Below are 13,748 nucleotides of genomic sequence, written 5' to 3'. Positions count from 1 at the left end.
AATTTCATACTTAATGGCCAAAGACTAGATGCTTTCCCCAGATATGAGGAACAAGACAAGAATGTCTGTTCTGGTCACTTCTAGTCAACATTGCAGTGGAGGAAGCAAGGCAATTAGCAGTAACAAGAAATAAAAGGCACCCAGATTGAAAAAGTAGAAGTAAAACTGTATTTGCAGATGACATGATTTCATAGAAAACATAAACATATATAAAAATATAGAAACCCATTAAAATTATAGGGATGAATAAATGAGTCCAGACAACTTGTAGGATATAGGATAAATATAACAAGTCAGTGGTATTTCCTTGCATTAGTAATGCAAAATATAAAAATGAAATTAAGAACACAATTCCATTTACAGTAATATCAATTTTTTAATGCTGATAGGAATGAAATAAAACCTAATGAGTGAAAAAGCCTTATGCTCACTAATTGGAAGTCTTAATATTATTAAGATGGAAATACTTCCCAAATTTATCTGCAGATTAGACAAAATCGCTATCAAAGTCCCAGATGGTTTCTTTATAGAAATCGACAAGATTATAAAATGTATATAGAAATGCAAGTGACCCAAAATAGCCAAAAGAATCTTGAAAAACAAGAACTAACTTGGAGAATTCACACTTCCCAATTAGTATAAAGCAATACTAATCAAGGCCAGGCATGGTGGCTCATGCCTGTAATACCAGCCCTTTGGGAGGCCAAGGTGAGTGTTTCACTTGAGGTCAGGAGTTCAAGACCAGCTTGGCCAACATGGTGAAACCCCATCTTGACTAAAAACACAAAAATTAGCCGGGCGTGGTAGCGGGTGCCTGTAATCCCAGCTACTCAGGAGGCTGTGGCAGGAGAATTGTTTGAACCCGAGAGGCAGAGGTTGCAGTGTGACCCATTGTGCCGCTGCACTCCAGCCTGGGCAATGGAGTGAGACCCTGTCTCAAAAACACACAGCAACAACAAACAACACTAATCAAGACAGTGTTTACTGGCAAAAGGAAAGACATACAGATCAATGGAATAGAATTGAGGTCAGAAATAAACCCATGTGTCTATGGTTAACAGGTTGTCTATAAGGATGCCAAGAATATTCAGTGAGGTAATGAATAATCCTTTCAATAAATGGTGCTGGGTCATTTGAATATCCACATGTAAAAGAATAAGGTTGGACCCTTATCTTAACCCACATACAAAAGTTAATTCAAATGGATTGAAGACCTAAATGTAAGATTGAATACTACAAAACTCTTAGAAGAAAGAGGGGAAAGTCTTCATGATCTTGGATTAAGCAATAGATTCTTAGCTATGACATCAAAAGCATGATAAAAAAAAAAAGGGAAAGAAAAAAGAGAGATAAATTCCACCACATTAGAGTTAAAAACTTCTTTGCTTCAAAGGAAACTATAAAGAAAGGGAAGAAACAACCTACAGAATGGAAGGAAATATTTGCACATGGTATGTCTGATCAAGGATGCTATCTAGAATCATTTAAACAATCTAAATTCAATACAAATACCCCAATTAAAAGTGGACAGAGAATTTGAATATTTCTCTGAATTAGACATATAAGTGATTAATAAGTATTTAAAAGATCCTTGATGTCATTTGTCATTAGGAAAATATAATTCAAATCAAGAATAATATGTTACTTCACACTCCCTATAACCATGTGAACAATGTAACCTCAAAATTTCTTCACCAGCGTACATCATCTAATCTTCCACACTCCACTTCAGAACTTCCCTACCAGGTCCATGATCTGTCAGCAGTAATAACACTTCCCACCACTGTGAGGTTCATAAATTAGAAGCCGTTTATTTTTATGCTCTAAATCAATTTAAATAACATTTGAATTATTTGTTCCTTGAGAATTTAAACAAATTAATTATTAAACTGTCTGCTCTAATGCTTTGTGGGAGAGCATAGGAAAACATCTCTTTGACAGATTTCTCAAAAATTTCCATGGAAATTGGTATGTCAAAAAATGTCTATTGCTTTTGGGGTCACTTTATAAGCTTATTTTTTCCATAAATGCATTCATGATTTTTTTTTCTAATTTTCAAATCTGTTTGATTAAATTTGAAAAAAGTATTCTCTTAAATTGCTTTTAATTTTCTCTATTTTAATCACATCCTTATTTTCAATTTCAACTTTTCGTGTTTGTACTTTCTCCCTCTTTTTGGATTAATTATACTAGTCGACTCGATTTTTTTCTTTTTCTTCCTCCCTTCCTTCTTTCTTCCCTTCTTCCCCTCCTCCCTTCCTTCCTCCCTCCCTTCCTTACATTCTTTCTTCCTTGCTGTCCTTCTTTCTTTAGTATCATAATTTTTTTCTTCCCAAAAAGCAACTGCTATCATTAAAATACAGTGTTCCAAAGCAATACATTCCCTGAATGGATATGTGAACACACACACACACTCACACACACACAAACACACACAACATTTAAAAATATTTTAAAACTGCATCCTCTCTGTAGTAGGAAAACGGTGAGACCAAGACATATTAGGCAGTTAGACAATACTTTAACCAGTTTGTGCACAAAGTGATATTAATTGGAAGTACTCCACTTTTCCCACCTTTATTTATCAAGGTATGTAGTTTTTTTAAATGGTCAGGGCTCTTTTTTTGTCTTCTGAGGGAAAACCCCAATTACATTGCCTAGTGTTTCTCTCAGGGCTATCTGCATATCTTTGTTTCTCAGATTGTACACGATGGGGTTAAGCAGAGGCATCAGTATTGTGTATGTCACGGCCGTCAGCATGTCTTCATGGAAGGAGTTGCTGTTCTTGGGCCTCAAATAGACAAAGCAAGCAAATCCATAGTGTATGGACACAACAGTGAGGTGGGAGGAGCAAGTTGAGAAGGCCTTAAACCTCCCCTTTGCAGAGGGCATCTTTGTGACTATGAACACAATGAAGACATAGGAAATCATAATTAAAATAAAGCTGCCCACCAACACACAGGCAGAGTACAAAAATAGCCATTTCATGATTGGAAGTGTAATTACAAGCAAGGGAGACCACTGGTGAGAATAGTGCCGGATAGTGTTCAAGTCGCAAAGAGACAAGTTGAATACAGTGACGATGATGCACAGAGAAAGCAGGAACCCAACCATCCAAGAAACCATCATCATCTGCAAGCAGATCTTTCTTGTCATAAAGGTGTGGTACTGCAGTGGGTTGTGGACGGCCGTGTAGCGGACATAGGACATAGCGGCCATGATGAAACAGTTGTTGGATGCAAAGACCAGAAAGAAAAACATCTGTGTGGCACACTCAGGAAGAGAAATGGTCTTGCTCTCTGACAGCAAGTCTACCAACAGGCGAGGGATGACTACCACAGTGGTACAGGTTTCTGAAAAGGACAGGCCACAGAGGAAAAAGTACACGGGAGTGTGAAGGTTGTGGCTGAGCTTGATGGCTCCCATTATGGACACATTTGCAGTTAGGATGGTCATATGGGAGAAGAGAATCACCACAAAAAGTAGACTCTGCAGGTCTGAAAAACTGGAAAATCCCCACAGAATGAATATGCTCACTGCAGTGTGATTGCCCATCCTCCTGGTGGGCACGACCACTGTCTATCAATGGTGCAGAGGGGCTCTTGGTCACAAGTCTGAGATCACTGTATAAAGCTCCTTATGCACTGATTTACCTTTATTTTATTCAGGGGAACTGAGCAAGTGTCAGGCAACTCTTAGAGAACCTGAGGAAAAGGAGTTAAATGCACCTAGAAAGAGGTCAAGGTCAGGAGCCTGAGTTAAGAGAAGAATGATTCTAATATGATAATCTGTATAGATGAGTGGGCCCAAATACTATACCTGGATTTTACCCCAAAAGCACTGTTTATCTCTCTTTCTTCCATTCTGGATCTGCAAGGAAGACACAAAATATGAATGAAAGTTTTTTGATCTCACTTACTGGATTTTGAGATGTTATATTTGTCAAATGCTTTTTGTGATTTAGTGGTACCCTAGCACTCAGGGGTACTTAAAATAAACTGTTGATTGAATGAATAAAATAATTCCATCATTTAAAATTACTAAAACACTTAGAAAATTCTGAGAGATCAGCGAATATTTCCAAAATAACATTCACATTTCTTTCAATGCAATCCTATCTTCATCAGTGCTCTCCACAGTGTAGTGGTTCCGAGGGTGACATTTGTGTCAACAACTAGAGCAGACAAATCAATTTAACATGTTGTATCTTCTGGGTTTCTATATGTGGTAATAATTAAAGCTTGAGACATACAATATCAATTTTTCTTATTACAATAGTTCTTAAGACATATCATTAATTTTTTAGTTCTTAATGTCTCTTTGAAGTTCTTTGAACATCTTTTTGAAGTGTCTAATATAATAAAATGAACTAACTTAAATTTAATATAATTTTGAAGATACTGGCTCATTCCAGAATGGTGTATTCTGATCAATTTTTGTGTTTTTGGCAAAACCTCCAGAACACCTGCCAGCTAATGTACTTAGGTAGTTTGCTTTGCGACAAGCCTGAAAAGAATTAAATCAAGTTCCTCAGATAAATTTTGCCAGTAATATTTCTATTTTGATTGTTCAACATACAATCTGCTTAGGACATGAGGGCAGAAAAATGATATGAAGACTCTTCATAGAATTTTCATTTTAATTTCAGTCATGGTTAAAGGTAGAGGGAAAGAAATGAGGAAGCAGGTATGAGAATGAAGGGCTAGGCCGGGCTCGGTGGCTCAAGCCTGTAATCCCAGCCCTTTGGGAGGCCGAGACGGGCGGATCACGAGGTCAGGAGATCAAGACCATCCTGGCTAACACGGTGAAACCCTGTCTCTGCTAAAAAAAAAATACAAAAAACTAGCCGGGCGAGGTGGCGGGCACCTGTAGTCCTAGCTACTCAGGAGGCTGAGGCAGGAGAATGGCGTAAACCCGGGAGGCAGAGCTTGCAGTGAGCTGAGATCCGGCCACTGCGCTCCAGCCTGGGCGACAGAGCGAGACTCTGTCTCAAAAAAAAAAAAAAAAAAAAAAAAAAAAAGAGAGAGAGAGAATGAAGGGCTGAGAGAGAAAAAAGAAATACTGGCTGAAATTATTTTGAAAGATTCATCAAGACTAATGACAAAATAAGACAAAAGACAAAACAATTATATTGTTAGTTGATGAGTTACTGTCTTCCATGTGCATTGCATTTGTAGGTAAAGAATACAAGAAGAGTCAGAGCAGGTAACCAGCACCTACTCAATACCAATAATGTATTATACAATATGCTAGGATTAGACAGAACTGTCTCATGTAATTCTTACAAGACTATGTGAAGAATTTTTGTTTTCATTTTACAAAATGTGAAAGCAAGGTATGGAGTGGTAACACGACTATCAAAGTCCATGAATTTATTCCATATATACTGACTAGATGCCAATGATATGTCCAGCAATTGTATGCATAGGAAGCACAACATGGAACCAGACATGTAGGATCTCTGTGATGTGAGAGTGCATAACTACTGTCGTTTGTGGAATTTGAAAGTCCTCTCTGAGGAGGTGATGCACTTAAATGGAGAATAGAATGACAATATGTAAACTATGTGATGATCAGGGGGAGAATACTGCAGGTACAAGGCACAGATAACACAAAGACCCTTAGGTAGAAAACAAATATACTCAAGCATTCTTCAATCAAGACTCATATTGTTTATTTTTTAGTCTACTCCCCCACAGACTCTTTCCTCTGAAGGTTTCTCAGATGATTTACCTCTAAAGGAAAGTCTTTCCCATTTTTATTGTTTCAGAAGAACTCACTTTGTATGACTCTCCAATTTCAGCCTCTATCTAAAAAGGATCTCCAATTTCTTCTGGGACATCTCCAATTCCAGAATGTCCTCCAAGTATTGAATATAGATGTTTAGAGCAAAATTGGCCATATTCCCTTACATATAGGGTTTCCCTCCTGTGCTTCCTCTCTGAGTTATTTACAGACATTGTAGAGTTACCATTAGGCTGCATTTCTTATTCTTTCCACATCTTTCACCCCAATGAGTTACTTCCAAAATTCTAGATATCTGTTTTCCAACATCTTAACCTTCTTTTTTAGTCCCTCTGCAGTTGCCCTATATCTGTCCCATAGGGTGAATATGGTATCTCCTTCTCCCAGTTCTATCCTTCCCCTACTGCCAGCTTATTTATGTCACACCTGTGACCACGCTATGTCTCCTCATTATAGATGTGTTTTGGACCCCTTTTGCTTACAAGCTAGATAATACTAATAACTTATACTCTTTATTATATGTTTTGGTTACATAGTCTTGTATATACTCATAGCTACCCTAAGATATAAGTACTACTACAATGATCTTATTTGCAATTAGGAAATTGTGGCTTAGAGAGGTACCTGATTTGCCAAAAGTGAGATAGGTGGTAAATGTATGTGCATGGCATATTTACAGCAAGGCAGTGAGAGTCTAGAGAACGACATGTTTAGCTAGCTGATTCTGAGGGGAATTCCACCTAGCATGGCTTCAAGATCTTACCTGTCCATCCTCATTTCCTACCGCCAAGTTCTCCTACAAAAGAAACATCTCACTATTTCTCAAATATAGCATGTCCTTTTGGGGGCTCTTCTACTATATCCATGTTTTTTTCTCTAAGTTGCAATGTATTTCCTGCCCTTCTCTGCCTCCTAAAAACATAGCTTTCTCAAAATGACAATTTATCACTTCTCAGAAGACTCTCTAAATTTGCCTAGCTATGTTATTCACCTTTTAGATTTAGATACCATTTTATTGTAATAAGACATTTTTTACAAGCTTGGCTTCTGTACTAGACAGGACAAAGACCAGTGAAGATTTTAATGAGAGTCCTGGGACCACTGAGACCCCTATCTTGCAACTACTGATTTAGATACCAGAAGTCTTGACCTCTATATCACTCTATGTGATGCTCACAAATATGTTTTCTTAAATCCTCACACACCATAGGGGCTTTTCAATGAAGTTTGCTCCTGTTATTCTGAATAACAGTAGAAATGATTGAAATTCAACTTGTTAAAAATATACTTTAGAATGTAGAGGATGCCTTTGGGCATATTTTACTTCCTGCACAATACCATTTATTTTATGATTCTGAAAATTTGCGAAGTCTCTCAAGTTTCTTCAACCTTATTCACAGGGCAAGGGAATGGGTCATCATTAGAAGCTATTGCCTGGGGAAACAAAAGAAGGAAGGTAAGAAGAAAACAAACACACAGTATGATCACTGTGATTTTTTTTCTCATGGGGGCAACTTTGCTGTAGAAGACCTTGATGAAAAGGAATATCCACTATTACCCAAACCTCCAGTCACTGCACTGCTATCTGTAATATCTACAGGTGGCTTCGAATTTCCCCTGTCATCAGATTGTCCCTCAGTGTCTTTGCCATTTATAACAATCTTCTGCCTAATGTATTATCAAGTCTTGTCTCCAATATTTGTTCTCATCATCTCAGTACTTCAGGCAAACCAATGCACTATATTCAAATTAAATTCTGCATTGTCCTCATTCTGTTTTCTGTTCCTTCTGTCCGAAAAATCTCTATTCTTGATTTCACCCATCCAAAATCTTGCTCATTCTTCAAGGTTCAGAACAAATGCCACATCATCCAAGAAACTCCTAGCTTGCATAATGTATAAAAATCGAGACAGAAACTGTTGTCATTAAGAAGGAATTCTATAAGGGGAGGCATTTACTTTGCATAACTTGCATTGGGTACCAGAACATCAATGCTAACAGAGTCAGTGTAACAGTGTAGATAGCTGTACATAATAAATAAGACTTGTTGAAACTAAGCAGACATTTTAGTGCCTTTCCTGGATCTCCCTTACCAGAGCAGTGAATACATCCCCAAGCTTCTTCGAGAGCCAGGTTCTAACATATATAAACCTCTTTTTTGAGAATTGCTCTTAGCAAAAAGGAAGATAAGTGACTGAAAATAGCTGGGAGTGCATACCCTCACACCCAGGGTGCCCCATAGCCAACAACGGAATGATATGATGGCTTTAAAACAATGGCAGAAATGTCCTATTGTTGCAAGCTAGAACCACTCCAAAGTGCCATTCATGCTCCAGTACTTCCTGGGGAATCAGACTGAAGCTATTTTCAACTGACTCCACACCTTTCTCTGGCCTATTCCCATGCCTTGTCCTGTTTCTCTCTCATTCTTTGTTTTCTCCTGAGATCACTCTTTTACTAAATCACACGCATTTGAATTGGTAAGGTTCTGCTTTTGCAGAACTTGTGATAAGACAGAGTATTAATAAATACACAAGAATAAAGACTGCTTATACTTTTTTATACACACTCAAAATTTAAAAATAATAAAGTATATCTAGTGACTGAAGATAGTGAAAAACAAAACAAAACAACAACAAAAGCAAAATAATTAACTATCAACAGTACCTACCCTCTCCCATCTTGAACCACTGTCTGTTTTGTATTCTGCAATCTCACACTCCTACTTTGGGCCTTTTTCTACCACTTTTGTCTTTTTCCTGTTTGGTAGAGAGTGAAACTTCACCAACTTGAAGGAGCACCTCACAGTGACCATGGCCCTTCTTCAGCTCTCATCACCAAGGACCACACAGTTACCGAGGTTGCCAACCCCAGCTATCTGAGTCAATCAGACACCATACACACTGAGACCCACAGTCACCATATGCCCCTTCATTTGGTACCTCATGCATTCCAGTATGTCTAGCCTCCTGCAGGTGAACGTCTTTACTTTTAAAAGTCAGCTCATGAATTTTGAAGGGGAGGACTGCTTCTTCAAATGCATAGACACCTACACAAAGTTACAAGAATCACAGAGAATCAGGAAAACATGAGGCCACCAAAAGAACACAATACACTTCCAGTAATTGTCCTAAAAAAGTGGAGAACCACAAGTTGACTGAAAAAGAATTTGAAATAATTGTTCTAATGAAATTCAGGGACTAGAAAATAATGCAGACAAACAATTTAATAAAATAAGGACAAAAATAAAAAAATAAGAATTCAAGAGATAGGAAAACACTAAAAGAAACAAATTTTGAGCTAAAAACACAATGACTGAATTTAAAAATGCAATAGAGTTCTTCAACAGCAGACTCAATCAAGAAGAAGAAAAAATCAATAAAATCAGACAGGTCATTTGAAATTATCAGAGGAGAAAAAAGGAAAGTAATAAAAAAATGAAGAAAGTTTATGGGCTATGTGGAACACTATCAAGAGAGCTAACTTTGCATTAGGGGAGTTCCAAAAGGAAAAGAGAGAGAGAATGGGGCAAAAGTTTACTGTAAGGAATTATGGTTGAAAACTTCCCAAATCTGGGGAGAGACCCTCATCTCACACTGTATAAAAAAATCACCTCAAATGGATTAAAGACTTAAACATAAGACCTAAAACTCTAAAACTACTAGATTAAAACATAGGATAAAAGCTCCATGACATTGGTCTAGTCAATGAGTTTTTGGATATGGCTCCCAAAGCACAAACAACAAAAGCAAAAATAGACAAATGAAATTACATAAAACTAAAAAGTCTCAGCATGGCAAAGGGAAAAATCAACAGAATAAGGAGACAACTAATGAAATGGGAGAAAAGGCTGGGCACAGTGGCTCATTCCTGTAGTCCCAGCACCTTGGGAGGCTGAGGTGGGCAGAGCACTTGAGGTCAGGAGTTTGAAACCAGCCTGGCCAACATGATGAAACTCTGTCTCTACTAAAAATACAAAAATTAGTTGGGTGTGGTGGCACAAGCCTGTAATCCCAGCTACTTGGGAGGCTAAGGCAGGAGAATCACTTGAACTTGGGAGGCGGAGGTTGCAGTGAGCTGAGATCACACCACAGCACTCCAGCCTGGGCATCTAAAAAAAAAAAAAAAAAAGAAAAAGACAGAAAGAAATGAGATAAAATAAAACAGTCATTTCTCATACAAATGGGTGATGGGTGTATTAAAAACTGTTCAACATCACTAATCTTCGGGGAAATGTAAATTAAAACCACAATTAGTTATCACCTCACACCTATTAGGATAACTACTATGAAAAAAATCAACAGGTATTGGCGAGGATGTGGGGGATGGGCAAACTTTATACATTGTTAGTGGAGTTGTAAATTGGTGTGGCCAATATGGAAAACAGGGTAAAAATTCCTCAAAAATCTAAAAGTAGAACTACCATAGAATCTAGCAATCCTACTTTTAAGTATATAGCCAAAAGAATTGCAATCAGTTTCTCAAACGATTTCTCCACTCCCATGTTCATTGCAGTATTATTCACTGTAAGTAAGATATGGAAATAACTAGGTGTTTATTGATGGATGAGTGGTTAAAGAAAATGAGACGTGTGTGTATAACATATATGTATATATGTACACATACATATATGTATATGATATATGTGTATGTGTGTATATATGCAGTATATATGTATACATATATACTCTTAAGAGTCCATAGTGTGTTTCATATAATATATATAACATATATATTATTATATATGATATATGTACTCACATACACATACTATGGAATATTATTCAGCCATAAAAAGGAGAAATTCTGCCATTTTTGAAAACGTGAATGGAACTCAAGAACATTATTCTAAGTTAAATAAGCCAGGCACACAAATGGAAATATTGCATGGTCTCACTTATGAAATTTAAGTGGTCAAACTCATAAAGAGAGTGGAAAGATGGTTGCCAGGGATTGAAGGTGTTTGAGAAAAGAGAGGATTTGGGTCAAAGAGTACAAACTTTTGGTTATAAAATGAGTAAGTTCTTGGCAAATAATGTACGGCATAGTAACTATAGGTAATAATGATGTATACTTGAAATTTGATAAGACAAGAGATATTAAGTGTTCTCACCACACATACACAGACACTAACTATGAGGTGATGGGTATGTTGGCTTGATTCTATTGTTATTACATGTTTAAAAAATCGTGTTGTACATCTTAGATACAATTTTTGATTATCAGTCATGCCTCAATAAAGCTGGAAATAAAATAATATTGCTTTTGTATATTATCTTTGTATATAGAGATCTTACTAAATTAGTAGTAGTTTGTTTTATAGATATCTGAGAATTTCCTGCTTGAATTGGAAACAAAGGAGAGTTTAAATTCTTCCTGTTTAATCTTTATATTTTTTGTTACCTTTTATTGCCTTATTTCAATATCTGGTACTTCTAATATAATGTTGAATAGAAGGAGTGAGATTGGACCTTCTTGCCTTTTACCCAAATGTGGATGGAAGTCTTTTAATATTTTACCACTAAGAATGATGTTAGTTGAAAGATTTTGTAGATACTCTTCCTCATTTTTTGTCACTATAGTTGTTACTGCTCTCTCTTCCCCTGTCCTGCATTTTTGGATTATTTGAACTTTTAAAAAAGTCCATTTGCATTTTTCCATTGGCATTTTTGGCATACCTCTTTGCATTACTTTTTAAATGATTGGTTTCAGAATTACAACATATGCCTCTAAATTTTTGGAGTTTACCTAGAGTTAATTAACTCACATAAAATATACAGACTTTGAGACCTTATATGCTTATTTTCTTCTTGCCACCTTTATGTTATAGTTGTCATATGTCTCACATCTCTGTACATAAATACCCCACAAGGCAATATTACAATTTTTATTTGCTGATTTATATGAATTTGAAAGGAATTAAGAGAAATACAGTGTTTTTCCTTAGCTTTATTGAGGTATAATTAACACATAAAAATTGTATCTATTTATGGTGTACAATATAATATTTTGACATATGCACACATTATGAAATGATTAAATCAAGCAAATTAACATATCCATCACTTCACAAATTTATAAAAGTTTTGTGATCAAAACATTTGAGATCTATTCTCTTAATTTTTAAGTATATTTTATTAAATATAGTCACCATGCTGTACAATAGATAGCCAGAAAAATATAATACATCTTTATATTAAACCAGCTTTTTACCATTTTAGATTATTTTCATACTTTCCTACAAACAAGAGATTCCCTTTCTCCCCTTGATGTTCTGCTTCTTGGTTGTATGATCAAGGTCACTTCTATAACAACAATGTCTTAATTCTACAGGAACAAATGAGAGGCCCAGAGATTGCCTTCCAGAACTGTCCATCTGAAAGATCAGGGCAGAGTGTGTTTGCGTCGAATTCCAGCCATTATTGGTTGGGGTTGCCCTTAGGAGAATTTACGGCTACCACATCTAGGATGTGCTTGCATGAGGACTAAGCAGGCTTCTAATGGTTTCCTAAAGGTCTTAGGCTTCAGATAAGACGTGGAGCTTTCAAGTGGAGCGTTTTAGAGGTTAGCTCTGGAAGCAGGAAACTGACAATGTGGATTGGAATCACCCAGCACAAGATGCTTGAACTCTTCAGTCTCAGTTCTCTCATCTGAAAAAATAAGGGCAATAAAAATGCCTCATAAAATTGTTGTAAGGATTAAATGAGTGTAAACTGTTAAGCGTATTTGTTGGCATAAAGCGACTTCTGAATGAATGCTGATTCTAATTATCTTGGTAGGGTAAACCTGCTTTCTCAAAATAAGGGCTTCAGGGGTTGAGATAGGAGATTCTAAAATTAGGATTAGCAAGAGAATTAGGGAAAAATTGAGTATTTGGGTTGAAAATACCTGTATTCTACCACTGTCTCCCTATACCATAAGGAACCATTCAAGAGACAACTCTTTGAGATATCAATGGTGAGAGATTATTTCTTATCTGGGAATCATCCAAACATCTGTTTTTTTTTCTTTTTTTTTTTTTTTTTTTTTTTTTGAGACGGAGTTTCACTCTTGTTGCCCAGGCTGGAATGCAGTGGCACAACCTCGGCTCGCTGCAACCTCCACCTCCTGGATTCAAGCTATTCTCCTGCCTCAGCCTCCCAAGTAGCTGGGATTACAGGTGCCTGCCACCATGCCGAGCTAATTTTTGTATTTTTAGTAGAGACAGGGCTTCACCATGTTGGCAAGGCTGGTCTCAAACTCCTGACCATGGGTGATCTGCCTGCTTTGGCCTCCCAAAGTACTGGGATTACAGGCATAAGCCACTGCGCCCGGCCTACATCTTTTTAATTTGTACATCTTTATAAAATTTTTGAGGTATTTATTTTCTTAGTTTTGCTCTGATAATTAGTGTATATGTATTAAAATGTTTTATATTTAACATTCAACTTTACATCAAGTTCTACCTCATATTCCTCTAAGTTACTTAATGGTACATCTTATAGATAGATATCAATACAAAATTGTTTTCAACAAACACATACTGAATAGGTAAAGCTAAGGCTAGTAGTTTACATCTGAAGTTTAGTATTGAATATTTCTTAATCATAAATATCATAGTAAACTTGTAACCAGCATTTACTTAAAAAGCAATTTGTTATATTATACCCTCTAATAATTATTAAACAAAGGTTATAGAGCTGTAAATGAACACTTAGAGACAACAGAATAAATTGACCACTTGAGAACTGACAGAATCTTAAAAGATAAGTTGTTTATGTGTGTGAACTGAACTGCTCAATATCCGCTACAGAAAATGATCATGTTCCACGAGGTTTTGAATTCACGTTTGAATCTCTAGAGTCTTTTCCTCAAGGGAAAACAAAAATAAAATATAGCTATATAGCCACCATGGCTTTTATTTGTTACCTAAAGATAAATGAATTCTCATTTCAAGAGGTAAGACTTTAGCTTTTGTTAATGAATCTGATGTACAGATATTCATTTGCCATTTGAGAACAGTT

General features: G+C 36.4%; 1 pseudogene; it reads right to left on the bottom strand.

The window, feature by feature from the left end:
• Positions 1 to 2,610: 2,610 nt before the first annotated feature.
• On the bottom strand, positions 2,611 to 3,863 carry LOC104678183 (annotated as a pseudogene).
• Positions 3,864 to 13,748: the final 9,885 nt, after the last annotated feature.

Source organism: Rhinopithecus roxellana, chromosome 15 (genome assembly GCF_007565055.1).
Source record: "Rhinopithecus roxellana isolate Shanxi Qingling chromosome 15, ASM756505v1, whole genome shotgun sequence".
NCBI classification, from domain to species: Eukaryota; Metazoa; Chordata; class Mammalia; order Primates; family Cercopithecidae; genus Rhinopithecus; species Rhinopithecus roxellana.
Note: the sequence above shows the minus strand (reverse complement) of the source record. Positions and strands in the feature narration are given on the sequence as shown.